The 10,705-nt window shown below is 44.2% G+C and overlaps 1 protein-coding gene and 1 pseudogene across 9 annotated transcripts in view; one reads left to right on the top strand and one right to left on the bottom strand.

Moving 5' to 3' along the window:
* Positions 1 to 226: 226 nt before the first annotated feature.
* On the bottom strand, positions 227 to 8,829 carry LOC101594212 (annotated as a pseudogene).
* Agtpbp1 (ATP/GTP binding carboxypeptidase 1) overlaps positions 8,727 to 10,705 on the top strand; it is a 241,355-nt gene continuing 239,376 nt past the window's right edge. For 3 of the 9 annotated variants that reach the window (XM_045131072.1, XM_045131074.1, XM_045131069.1), the window contains exon 1: positions 8,729 to 8,832. The gene's annotated coding sequence lies outside the window, so the exon portion shown is untranslated. Of the gene's footprint in view, positions 8,833 to 8,971; positions 9,085 to 10,705 lie in introns of those variants that run through there. The other 6 variants (XM_045131075.1, XM_045131073.1, XM_045131076.1 and 3 more) reach the window with 6 other exon arrangements.

The raw sequence follows: 10,705 nt of genomic DNA, 5'->3' as shown, positions 1-10,705 counted from the left end.
CCACTGACCAGCAGTCCTGGGACCCTGTGAGGTTCCAGGGCCATGTCTGGCCTGCACTGTTTCTCACATTCCCCAGCGTGCGCTGACAGAGGCTCGGGGCTGCTCCACAGAAAAGGCCATCCAGCTGCTTTAGTGGTCTATGAGGGTGATTCCAACGCCAACCACCACAGGACGTGATCAAGGCCACTGGGCCCTTGTGTGGCTTTCCACCTCATCTTCTCTCTGGACCAGGCCGGCTCACGTTGCCAAATCTCCATACCCCATCATGAGGGGGAGAGCTCAGATGAGCTCTCTCCATAGCAGTACTTCCCTACAGGGCCGGTATGAATTCTCATGCTGCACATTCTGGGAGGAGGTCCTACACTTAGCCAAGCACAATTCAAAGTGGTCTTCAACGGCCATGAAGAGGTTCTGGAAGGCCACAGCTGCCCCGTTAAGGAAGCGCTCCAGGAGAAGTTTCTTGCTGGGCTATAGGCAGCAGGAGACGCAGTGGCGCAGGCGCAGGCGCAGGCACCAGAGCAGCCATTGGCCAGGCACCGTCACAGCAGTACTGCTTGGTGCTGGGGGCGCTGACGTCACAGCAGCCCGTCCCAGCAGGTCCTTCCTCTCACAGAAGTAGCCCGGCTCGTCGGCAATGAGGTGCTTCCCTTGAATAGAGTTCCGGCAGTGGTTGCTTGGCCGGCTGCTGTTGCCCAAGTTAAACTGCACCTTCCAGGGGATGGGCTGGTCATGGTCTTGAACCTGGAGGAGGTTCCTATCTCTCACTGCCCTCTCCTCCTGCTTGAAGGCGCTGCTGAGGAAGTAGACGGGCGAGAGCCCGAAAAGCAGGGCGAGCACCCACCGCTTCCGCAGAAGGCGGCGCCACACCAGGGCCGCCAGGATCACCACGCCGGCGCGGACGCGGAGCGGGGTCGGCCAGCCGCCCTAGCGCCATCCTCCCCTCGGTTCAGTGCCGTCCCACCCCGCACGGAAACCCCTGCAAGACTTTTTTTTTTTTTTTTTAACTCTTTAGAAACTTGTTATTGACAACTTCTACAGTCGGTTTTCCCCCAAACAGATATGCCATTATTGTACAATTGGTACATTTGGCCTAGCTGACCAGCTGTAAAAGTTGCAGGGTCCACTGCTGCTTAAAACCATTGAAGACTTTTCTTCTCCCACAGGTGCATGCTGCAACAAATTTACTTTTAGAAATAAAACATGTGATTATTATGGTAGGTTTTTATAGTCAACAGTTTCCAGACTTTCATTGTTCATTTCTGTCCTCTTCCAATAAGAGTGTGTACTTGTAAAAATATTATTCCTGACTAAGATCCATTTGAACGGGGAATAAGAAAGGGGTAAAAAAGGAAGGCGGTGGGAGGGAATTATGATCAGTGTTCATTGTATATTTGCATAGAGGTGGTCAATAATTTTAGCATTCTATTTCTTCACTGTTGTGCAGTGGAGATTTGGCATAGTGTATAACTTTAAATTATGTTGATTCTGTTACATGCACATAAAAATAGTTCACAAATACAAGTTGAATATCTAATCTGAAGTGCATAGGACCAGAAGTATTTCAATTTTGGATCTTTGGGGGAGAGAGTGTGCAGTATTTGCATACGTATCATAAGATATGTTGGAGATAGCATGCAGATCTAAACACAAAATTGATTTATCTTATATAAACCTTATGCAATACACTAAAGGAAATTTTATTTTAGTGTCGTATGAATTTTTTACTTGGGCATCATGTTGGTACTGCAAAAAATTTTGATTTTTGACTATTTGAAAAGAAGTAAGAATTCAGCAGGAATATGAGAGGGACAAGAGATGGCAATGGAAAGTAAATGTGGAGATTATACATTATATACACTTACAAAAATTGTCAGTGAAAAAGGTTTGGATTTGATTTTTTTTTTGGGTTAGAGTGAGTCAACCTGCATATGCTTAGGAATTACATTTAATTGCTGCTGTAAAGAATTTTCAAGCACAAGGATTAGAAATGTTTTCTGTTAAGAGCCAAGCAGTAAATATATTGTTTTTGTGTGTGTGTGTGATTTGTTTTTGTTTTTTGAGGTAGTGTCTCACTCTAGCCAAGGCTGACCTGGTATTCATTATAGTCTCAGGGTGGCCTCGAGCTCCCAGTGATTCTCCTACCTCTGCCTCCCGAGTGCTGGGATTAAAGGCGTGTGCCACCACACCAGGCTATATTCAGTTTTGAAAGTTGTATGATCTCTTTTGCAATAATTCAACTCTGTTAATGTGGGGGAAAAATAACATAGACAATATATAAATTAATGGGTAAAATTCTAATTAAACCTGATGGTCATTGAAATTAGAATTTCATATTTAACTTTCATTGTTATATAATATGGTTCTCAGCCAGGCGTGGTGGCTCACGCCTTTAATCCCAGCACTCGGGAGGCAGAGGTAGGAGGATCGCCGTGAGTTCGAGGCCACCCTGAGACTACATAGTGAATTCCAGGTCAGCCTGAGCCAGAGTGAGACCCTACCTCGAAAAACCAAAAAAAAAAAATAAATAAAAAATAAAATAAATAAAAAAAATGTTTCTCAATCATTTCAAAATGTACAAAACAAAATGAAACAAACAAACAAACAAAAAACTATTCCTGGGTAGGATCTAAAATTTAACCCCAGACTCTGTGTTCATACGTTCTGGCATATCAAGTTAGCTAGCTAAAAACTTAAGCTCTTAAAATTGCCAAAGGGGAGAAAAAGATGACTATAAAGAAACTGAACTAGCGGGAGGATGTTCCCTCCCCCAGGCCCAGAAAGACATAAATCATATATGGGCTGGAGAGATTTCTCAGTGATTAATGATGCTTGCTTTCAAAGCCTGATGACTTGAGTTCAACTCCCCAGTTTCCACAATAAGCCAGATACACAAAGTGACTCATGTGTCCAGTGTTCCTTTGCAGTAGCAGGAGGCCCTGGATTGCCCATACTCACACACTCTCTTTCTCTGTCTGCCTCTTTCTATCTCTCTCTTTCAAATAAATAATTTTTTTTTTCAAGGTAGGGTTTAGCTCTAGCCTAAGCTGATCAGACTGGCATTGAACTCACAGTGACCATCCTACTTCTGCCTCCAAAGTGCTGTGATTAAAGGCATACACCACTACTCCTGGTAATAAATGAATTAAAAAAAATAAAAACTGCATGTTTTCTCTCATATGTGTATCTTAACTTTTAATGTTTGTACATGTGTAAATAAGGGAACATGAATACATATAAACTGAAGTGAGATAGGAGACCAAGAGAAAGAACAAAGGTGATGAGAAAGTGGAGAGAGAACAAAGGAAAGGAAGTAGGAAAGTGGACAGGAGGCTAAGGTGTGTGTGTGTGGGGGGGGCTTAAAGAGAATGAGGGGTAGGAGAGAAGAGACAGAAAGGGAAACAAATAAAAAGCAAAAATTTTTTGCTTTTTTCTACTGGCTGAACTTTTTTTATAATTATTTTTTAATAGCATACACATAATTAGGCTTCATCATGGCATTTTTCAAACAAATTTTATTTCCTTTCCCCCTTCTTACTCTCTCCCTGGTTGTGCTCTCCCCCATCACAACCTCTTTCTGCTTATCTATTATGTTTCCTTTGTTCTCCCCCACTTTCTCATCCTCTCTCTCTCTCTCTCTCTCTCTCTCTTTTTGTTTTTTGAGGTAGGGTTTCACTCTAGCTCAGGCTTTCCTGGAATTCACTATGTAGTCTCAGGGTGGCCTCGAACTCACGGCGATCCTCCTACCTCTGCCTCCCGAGTGCTGGGATTAAAGGCATGCACCACCACACCTGGCTCATTCTCATCATCTCTTATCTTGATTCATAGCTGTGGTGGTGGTTTGAATTAGGTGACCCCATAAACTCTTGGAGTTTGAATGCTTAGTTCTTAGCTGCTGGCAATTTGGGAGGTGGAGTCTTGCTAGAAGAGGTGTGTTGTTAGGCTTAGGAGTGTTTATAGCCAGCACCTCTACGAGCGGCTGCTTGCCACCTACTGTGGCAGAAGTGATATCCACCCTCTGTTCATATCATCCTTTCTCCTGCCATCATAGAGCATCCCCTCAAGTCTGAAAGTCAAATAAACAACTTTCCTCTCATGATCTGTTTTTGGTTTGGTGCTTTATGTCAGCAACAAGAAGGTAACTACAATAATATATACTCACTCTCAGAGTCCCTTATTTACTTGTATACAAACATTAAAAGTAGAGATCTACTTATGAAAGAGAACATGTAATTTTTATCATTCTGGGAGTGGTTTACCTCAGTAATTTTTTTCCAGTTCCATTAATTTCCTGCATATTTCATAACTTCATTTTTTCTTATGGCCAAGACAGGCTGTGGAAGAAGGTTCAGTGGTTCAAGGAGTACTTACTTATAGCTGTCGTGAGCACTCTCTAGATTATCACTATACAGAGAGGATTCTGCAGATGAAGGCACAAGAGACTCTGGTAAGTTTGCAAGAGAGTTTACTGAAGTTGTAACATAAGTTGTCATAACACACAAACAAGACCATATCATGCAAAAGGCAATTAAGGCCCAAAACACATAAATCCAAATATTCATCCTAACATAATTAGGTCTAACATAATAATATCTTAATTATGTCTAACATCATACGACCTGATTCCGAGCGAGGTTCGAGCTGCGATGTTCACTTTCGGTTTCACTGCGGTGGTGCCTTCGGTGACCGGATGAGCTGCGGTCTTGGTCCGCTGGCATAAGTCTTTGGGTTGACTTACGGACGATCTGGCATCTGCGATGGTGAATGTTTCAGGTTGGTTCACTGATGTAGGTTTGTGTCTCGGGCTGGAGCTGGTCTCAGTCTCAGACTAATGAGCAGCACGTCTCAGTTAGTCATCGTGGCAAGAGAGTGAGACACTTTTGGTTCTTCAGGTCTCTTTTTATACACTCTAAGACTTATCAATCTTAAGGCACACATGTCTGTTTATCTATCATTACGTCACTGCAAACTGTCACACTTAGTTTCTAACTTATTTACTTAAATTCTTACTTATCTATTCTGGACAGCTGCTTGTCTGTCCTTACATGCTCATGACAATAGCTAAGTAAAATCCCACTTATATATGTACAATAATTTCATTATCCAGCCATCAGTTGATGGACATGTATAATTTTTGGACAGGAATTGTGATATATCCAATAGTATTCTTTTGACAAATTTCAAGAAAGGTACAATTTCACAGAATTCATAGCAACTTTTTGTTATTCCTTATCATCAAACAATCCCATAATTATTCACCTCAAATAAAGTCATCAGGCCCCTATAATGATTAACTGTTTTCACATTTTCCCCATGTATGTGTGGTCAAGCACTTGTGATTTCCTGAACTTCTACTTTCAATTACTATATTAAAGGTGAGAGGCAAAACAACCACAAATGGGGCTTCCCATCATTAATCACTGATCCAGTAGATCCATTTATCCTTTAATCATTTATTTTGAATTTTCCTTTTTACATCCCTCCAATACTTAGACTTTGGTCTCCCTGATTGAACTCTTTCTGACCTTGGTTGTTTTTCTGTAAGGATTCTTGGTAAAGAGTCAATTGCAATTATCACCACTTAGAAAAAGTAGTCATAGAACAATTTGACATTGTTCCAGAAGGTTCATTGTTTCCTCCTAAGCGTACTGTACTCCATGCCTGACTTTCTTTAAGGCCTTTAAGGAAAACAATTATCTCTGATCCATTTTCTTGTTTTCCCAATTCTATGCCAGAGCCTCTTTCAGATACATTGACCAACACTTCACCAACACCAATTTTTACTGGCAAAGTAAACTTAGAGATTGGGGCACCAAGTGAAAGACAGAGAAAGACAAACATTATACAGAAAACCACAGATTTCTCTGGCGTAGAGAGCCAAAGATTTTTCTATAGAGGGGCCACATTGGACTTCAAGGAAGAGACAGCTGGGCTGGAACTGTGTCATGCAGCTCTTCAGCGCTCGATTCCTTGTGATCCTGAAGAGGCATGTTCGCTGTCTCCGAAAAAAGGAAGTCAAATTCTAACACTCTTTCTCATTGATATCTATGTTTTTCTTTTTAAAAATATTTTACTTATTTATTTACTTATTTTGAGAGGGAGGAAGAGAGGGGCAGATATAGAGAATGGGTGCACCACAGCTTCCAGCTACTGCAAATGAACTATAGACATATGCACCAGCTTGTGCATCTGGCTTAGGTGGGTCCTGGGGAATCGAACCTTGGTCCTTAGATGCACAGGTAAGTGCCTTAACTGCTAAGCCATTTATCTAGCTCATCATATCTATGTCTTTGAGGATGATTCATTTAGGAACATGTTCTTTGAAGTAATGTTTCACATGCTACATATATTTAAATTTTAAATTGTTAAATATTCTTAAGACAATGAAGTGTTTTCAGCTTATGTCATTTTTGGGGAAGTTGTTTTAAAATTATTTTAAATACTAGAATAGGGGTAGGGGAGAGGGAATATGAGTAAAACGTGATGGAAATATGAACAATATGCAATATGTTCATATAATAAAGTTCTCAATAAAAAACCCAAAAAACTGTTATCATTGGTAGCCACAAAGGGAAAAATTATGATATTTGTAAAATGACAGTCATGTGTTCATCTGCCAAAAGCAAACTTCAGGATGTACCCTATGCAGCTTTAATTACATTCGAAGCATCATCACACCTTCCTCACTTTGCTTAAACAAGATGACAAAGAAAGGAAACAACCCCCATCTCAACATATTCCCTTATCTGGCTGTAATTTTACATCCTTTACCAGATACCATAAACAGGGACAAACACCATTGACACCATTCCACACTTTGGGAGGCAGAGGTAAGGAGGATCACTGTGAGTTTGAGGTCAGCATGAGACTACATAGTGAATTCCAGGGCAGCCTAGAGTGAGGCCTTACCTCAAAAAACCAAAGTTACATGATATATGAAAAGATGTATGAAAGATACATGATTTATTCACAATGTATCATACGTACAGCATTAAGTACAGTCAAAACATTAGGGCTCTTAGAGCCGGGTGTGGTGACCCATGCCTTTAATATCAGCACTGGGGAGGCAGAGGTAGGAGGAGTGCTGTGAGTTCAAGGCTACCCTGAGACTACATAGTGAATTCCAGATCAGCTAGGCCAGAGGGCGGTATGGGGGAATGACGAGGGTTCTTGAGTAATTTGTCTGATGTCTTTGTCTTTAGTGGCCAATTTAGAAGCAATTATTGTTATTATTACTTTTAAATTTTTATTTATTTCTTTGATGGGAGGGACAGAGGGAGAGAGAGAGAAAGGTGGGGAGGAGAGAATGAATGGACATGCCCGGGCCTCCAGCCACTGCAAATGAACCAACTCCAGATGTGTGTGCCCCCTTGTGCATATGGCTAATGTGGGTCCTGGGGAATTGAACCTGGGTCCTTTGGCTTTGCAGGCAAATGCCTTAACTGCTAATCCATCCCTCTAGCCCAAAAGCAATTATTATTATTGGGCTCTTCAAGGTAGGGTCACCAACTAGTCCAGCCTGACCTGGAATTCACTATGTAGTCTCAGGGTGGCCTTGACCTCAGGGTTCTCCTCCTACCTCTGCCTCCACAGTACTGGGATTAAAGGTGTGCACCACCACGCCTGACATAGAAGCAATGTTTTTGTGACCATAAGATGCCATAGTACAAAAAACAAACTAGCATGACATTTGTTTGCCTGCAACAGGCATTTTATTCATTGGGGTTTGGTCATGAGGTAAAATCCTACTGTGTACTGGGAACCCAGCTGCATATCCTTCTGGGCCACGGATGTCCTTCGGGGTCAGAAAAGATCTGGTATTTTTTGACATTGCAACATGATATTATCATCTACAAAGCTCATGCTGTTGTATCCAGCAATCGAGCTACAATAAAACATCAACTTTTGTAAGATTGTTTCTTTCATCCCTACCCTAGGCCGCAAGCTGGGCACGTTGGAAGCCTAATTGCAGTCCTTTAAAAAGGCTTGATGAAACTGTGAAATATGGAAGCCAGAAAGCCTTTAATCCCAGCACTGGGGAGGCAGAGGTAAGAGGATCGCTGTGAATTTCAGGTCAGCATGGTGAAGGAGACCCTAATTTCAGGTCAGCCTGGACTAGAAGGAGACCCTAAGTTTAAGAAACAAACAGAAAACAACAACAAAAAGCCGCAAAAAGCTGTAGAGATTGGCAGTAGTGGGTCTGGCTTAGTTCCGGAAAATGGCTGTGCCTCTGGCTGGAAAAATAAGACATTGATTTGAACGACATGGGGATCTGCCAGCCCATGGGTTCGGTTCTGCGGAGCAGGGGCCCCTTGGCAAGGAAGACTGCTCCAGCTCTCAGCACACCAAGGCGCTCCTCTCCAGGCTTCTTGCGCAGTGACTACCCAGCGGTGGCCCCACCCACTCCCGGCGGAGCGAGCCCCGCCCCTCCTAGCGCTCCGCCTCCACGCCTAAGTCAGGCTCCTCCCCTCCGCTTTCCTTATTTACTCTTGGGCGCACGCGTTGTATCTCCGCGCGTACCGCCCGGCCTCCTCGGCGCTCCGCCCCGGGCTACCCCGCCCCGCGTAGCACCCATTTCCCTCGCGCGCCCCGCCCACTCCTGCGCTGGGCTTTCCTCACGCCCCGCCCCGCCCTCCAGTCGCTCCGCCTCGCACACCCTTGCGCGCACGCGTTCTAGTCTCACTGGGCGCCCCGCCCCCCTCGCTCTAGGGTTCTGCCTGGGGCTCGCGGGCAGCTGGCGGAGGCTTACGGTGGGCGGGGCGCCGCGCTGACGTTGCCCGGGATGCGGGCCGGTTCCGCAGCGGTCTTCCCCGCCTCCTCCTCTCCTGCCATCGGGTTTGTATGACAACACCGGGCGGCGGGCGGCGAGGGATCCACCGTGCGCCGAACGGAACGGGGTGCCGGGCCTGGTGGCGGTGGCTCAGCGCACACTCCGCCAGCGCCTCATACCGAGCCAGTGAGCGTCCCCGCCGCGGTCCGTGCGTCCTGGCCGGTCGCCCTTCGGCTGTCGCCGGGCCGCGGGAGTGGAGTTAGCGGCGAGCTGGGTGGGAGGAGCGAGCCCGTTTCTCTTGACTCCTTACCTGACAGGTGGGGTCAAGCGTGTTTCTGTGCTGGGTCTTGAGGGCCGGCGCTTTCCCTGGGGTCGTGAAGGCGCTGCCGACCGCTCCCGGCTCTGGTCCCTGGCAGCCGAGCGCCTGTCGCCTCGGTGCCGCACTGAGTCCCCGGGAGGCGCGGCCGGTTGCCAGGTCGGAACCCGCCTTGTCCCCACCCTCAGTGAGAGCCGGGCCGACGGTGTCGGTGCGCGGGGATCCGGCCCAGCTCTGTGCTTCCCCTCGCTGCGCAGGCCCCAGTGGACCTGTGAACTGATTACCATAGATGACAGCGCTGTTGCCAGTTCCCAATTTGTGCGTGTTCAAGGACCTCTGAAACGCAAATGGCAAAGCCCTGTGTGGTTATGAGCCCCAGGATAGTTTGAATTGGTTGGGTTTATTCCCTGAGAATTGACTCAAGGAATAGCGTTTAAATACGTTATAGTTTAAATAATGCGAGTTTTCATCATTTAAAGCTCATATTGTCTTAACATTGCTTGCTCAGGTGTCTCAGAAGGAAAGAAGGGAAAACTTGTTAGCAGTGTATTCTGTGTGGGTGTTCTGTTCTTAAGGTGTTCTAAATTGTAACGGTGTTTAGTTCAAATACATACCAATTTGTAGATAGAAAGGGCTTTATTATCTTGAGTACTTATTTTCACTTTATGTGAATCGACTTGTCATTCTCTTTGTTGACCTCTGGATTATGCTTTAAGTTCCCCATTTTTGACATTTTCATGCATGTATATAATGTGTTTTATAACCTTCTCCTCCAGTAATCCCTCTTATCCCCCTCCCTCTTTCATTAACTCCTCTCTTCCCCATTAATCCCTATTTTACTTTTGTGCCTTTAAAAAGTGCATATTTTAAGTTTTAGGACTGGAGAGATGGCCCAGCGTTTAAACGTGCTTGCTTGCAAAGCCTGATGGCCCAGGTTCAATTCCCCAGCTCCCATGTAAAGCCAGATTCACAAAGTGGCACATGTTTATTATGGAGTTGATATGTGGAGGCAGGAGGCCATGTGCGTACTTCCTTTTTCTGCCTTTCACTCAAATAAATGAAAAATAAAATAATGAAAACAATACATCTTTTTTATTAGCTAGTTAAGCAAATATATGTGTGTGTGTGTGTGTGTGTGTGTATATATATATGTATATATATATATATATATATATATACACACACACACACACACATACATATATATATATTTATTTATTTTGCTGTGTGTGGTGGCATATGCCTTTAGTCCTAGCACTTGAAAAACATATAAGCATGTATATATACGTATATGTTTTTCAAATGCTATACACACACACACACATATATACACATACATATACATATATATATACATATACATACATATATATGTGTATATGTATACACACACATACATACATGCATATGGCATCAGGGTCTCTTGCCACATAGAATCAAGTGCCAGAATCTTTTTGCATCTGGTTATATGGGCACTGTGGAATTGAAGCCAGGTTGGTGGGCTTTGCAAGCAAGTGCCTTTAACTCATGAGTCATCTCCCCAGCTCCTCCTTTTTTTAAACCAATTCAGTTAAATTAGGGTTGCTTGCATGCTCATGGGTGGAAGGTTATTTAGTTTGGAA

This window comes from Jaculus jaculus, chromosome 12 (genome assembly GCF_020740685.1).
Source record: "Jaculus jaculus isolate mJacJac1 chromosome 12, mJacJac1.mat.Y.cur, whole genome shotgun sequence".
In the NCBI taxonomy this organism is placed as follows: Eukaryota; Metazoa; Chordata; class Mammalia; order Rodentia; family Dipodidae; genus Jaculus; species Jaculus jaculus.
This window is presented reverse-complemented; position numbering and strand designations above follow the sequence as displayed.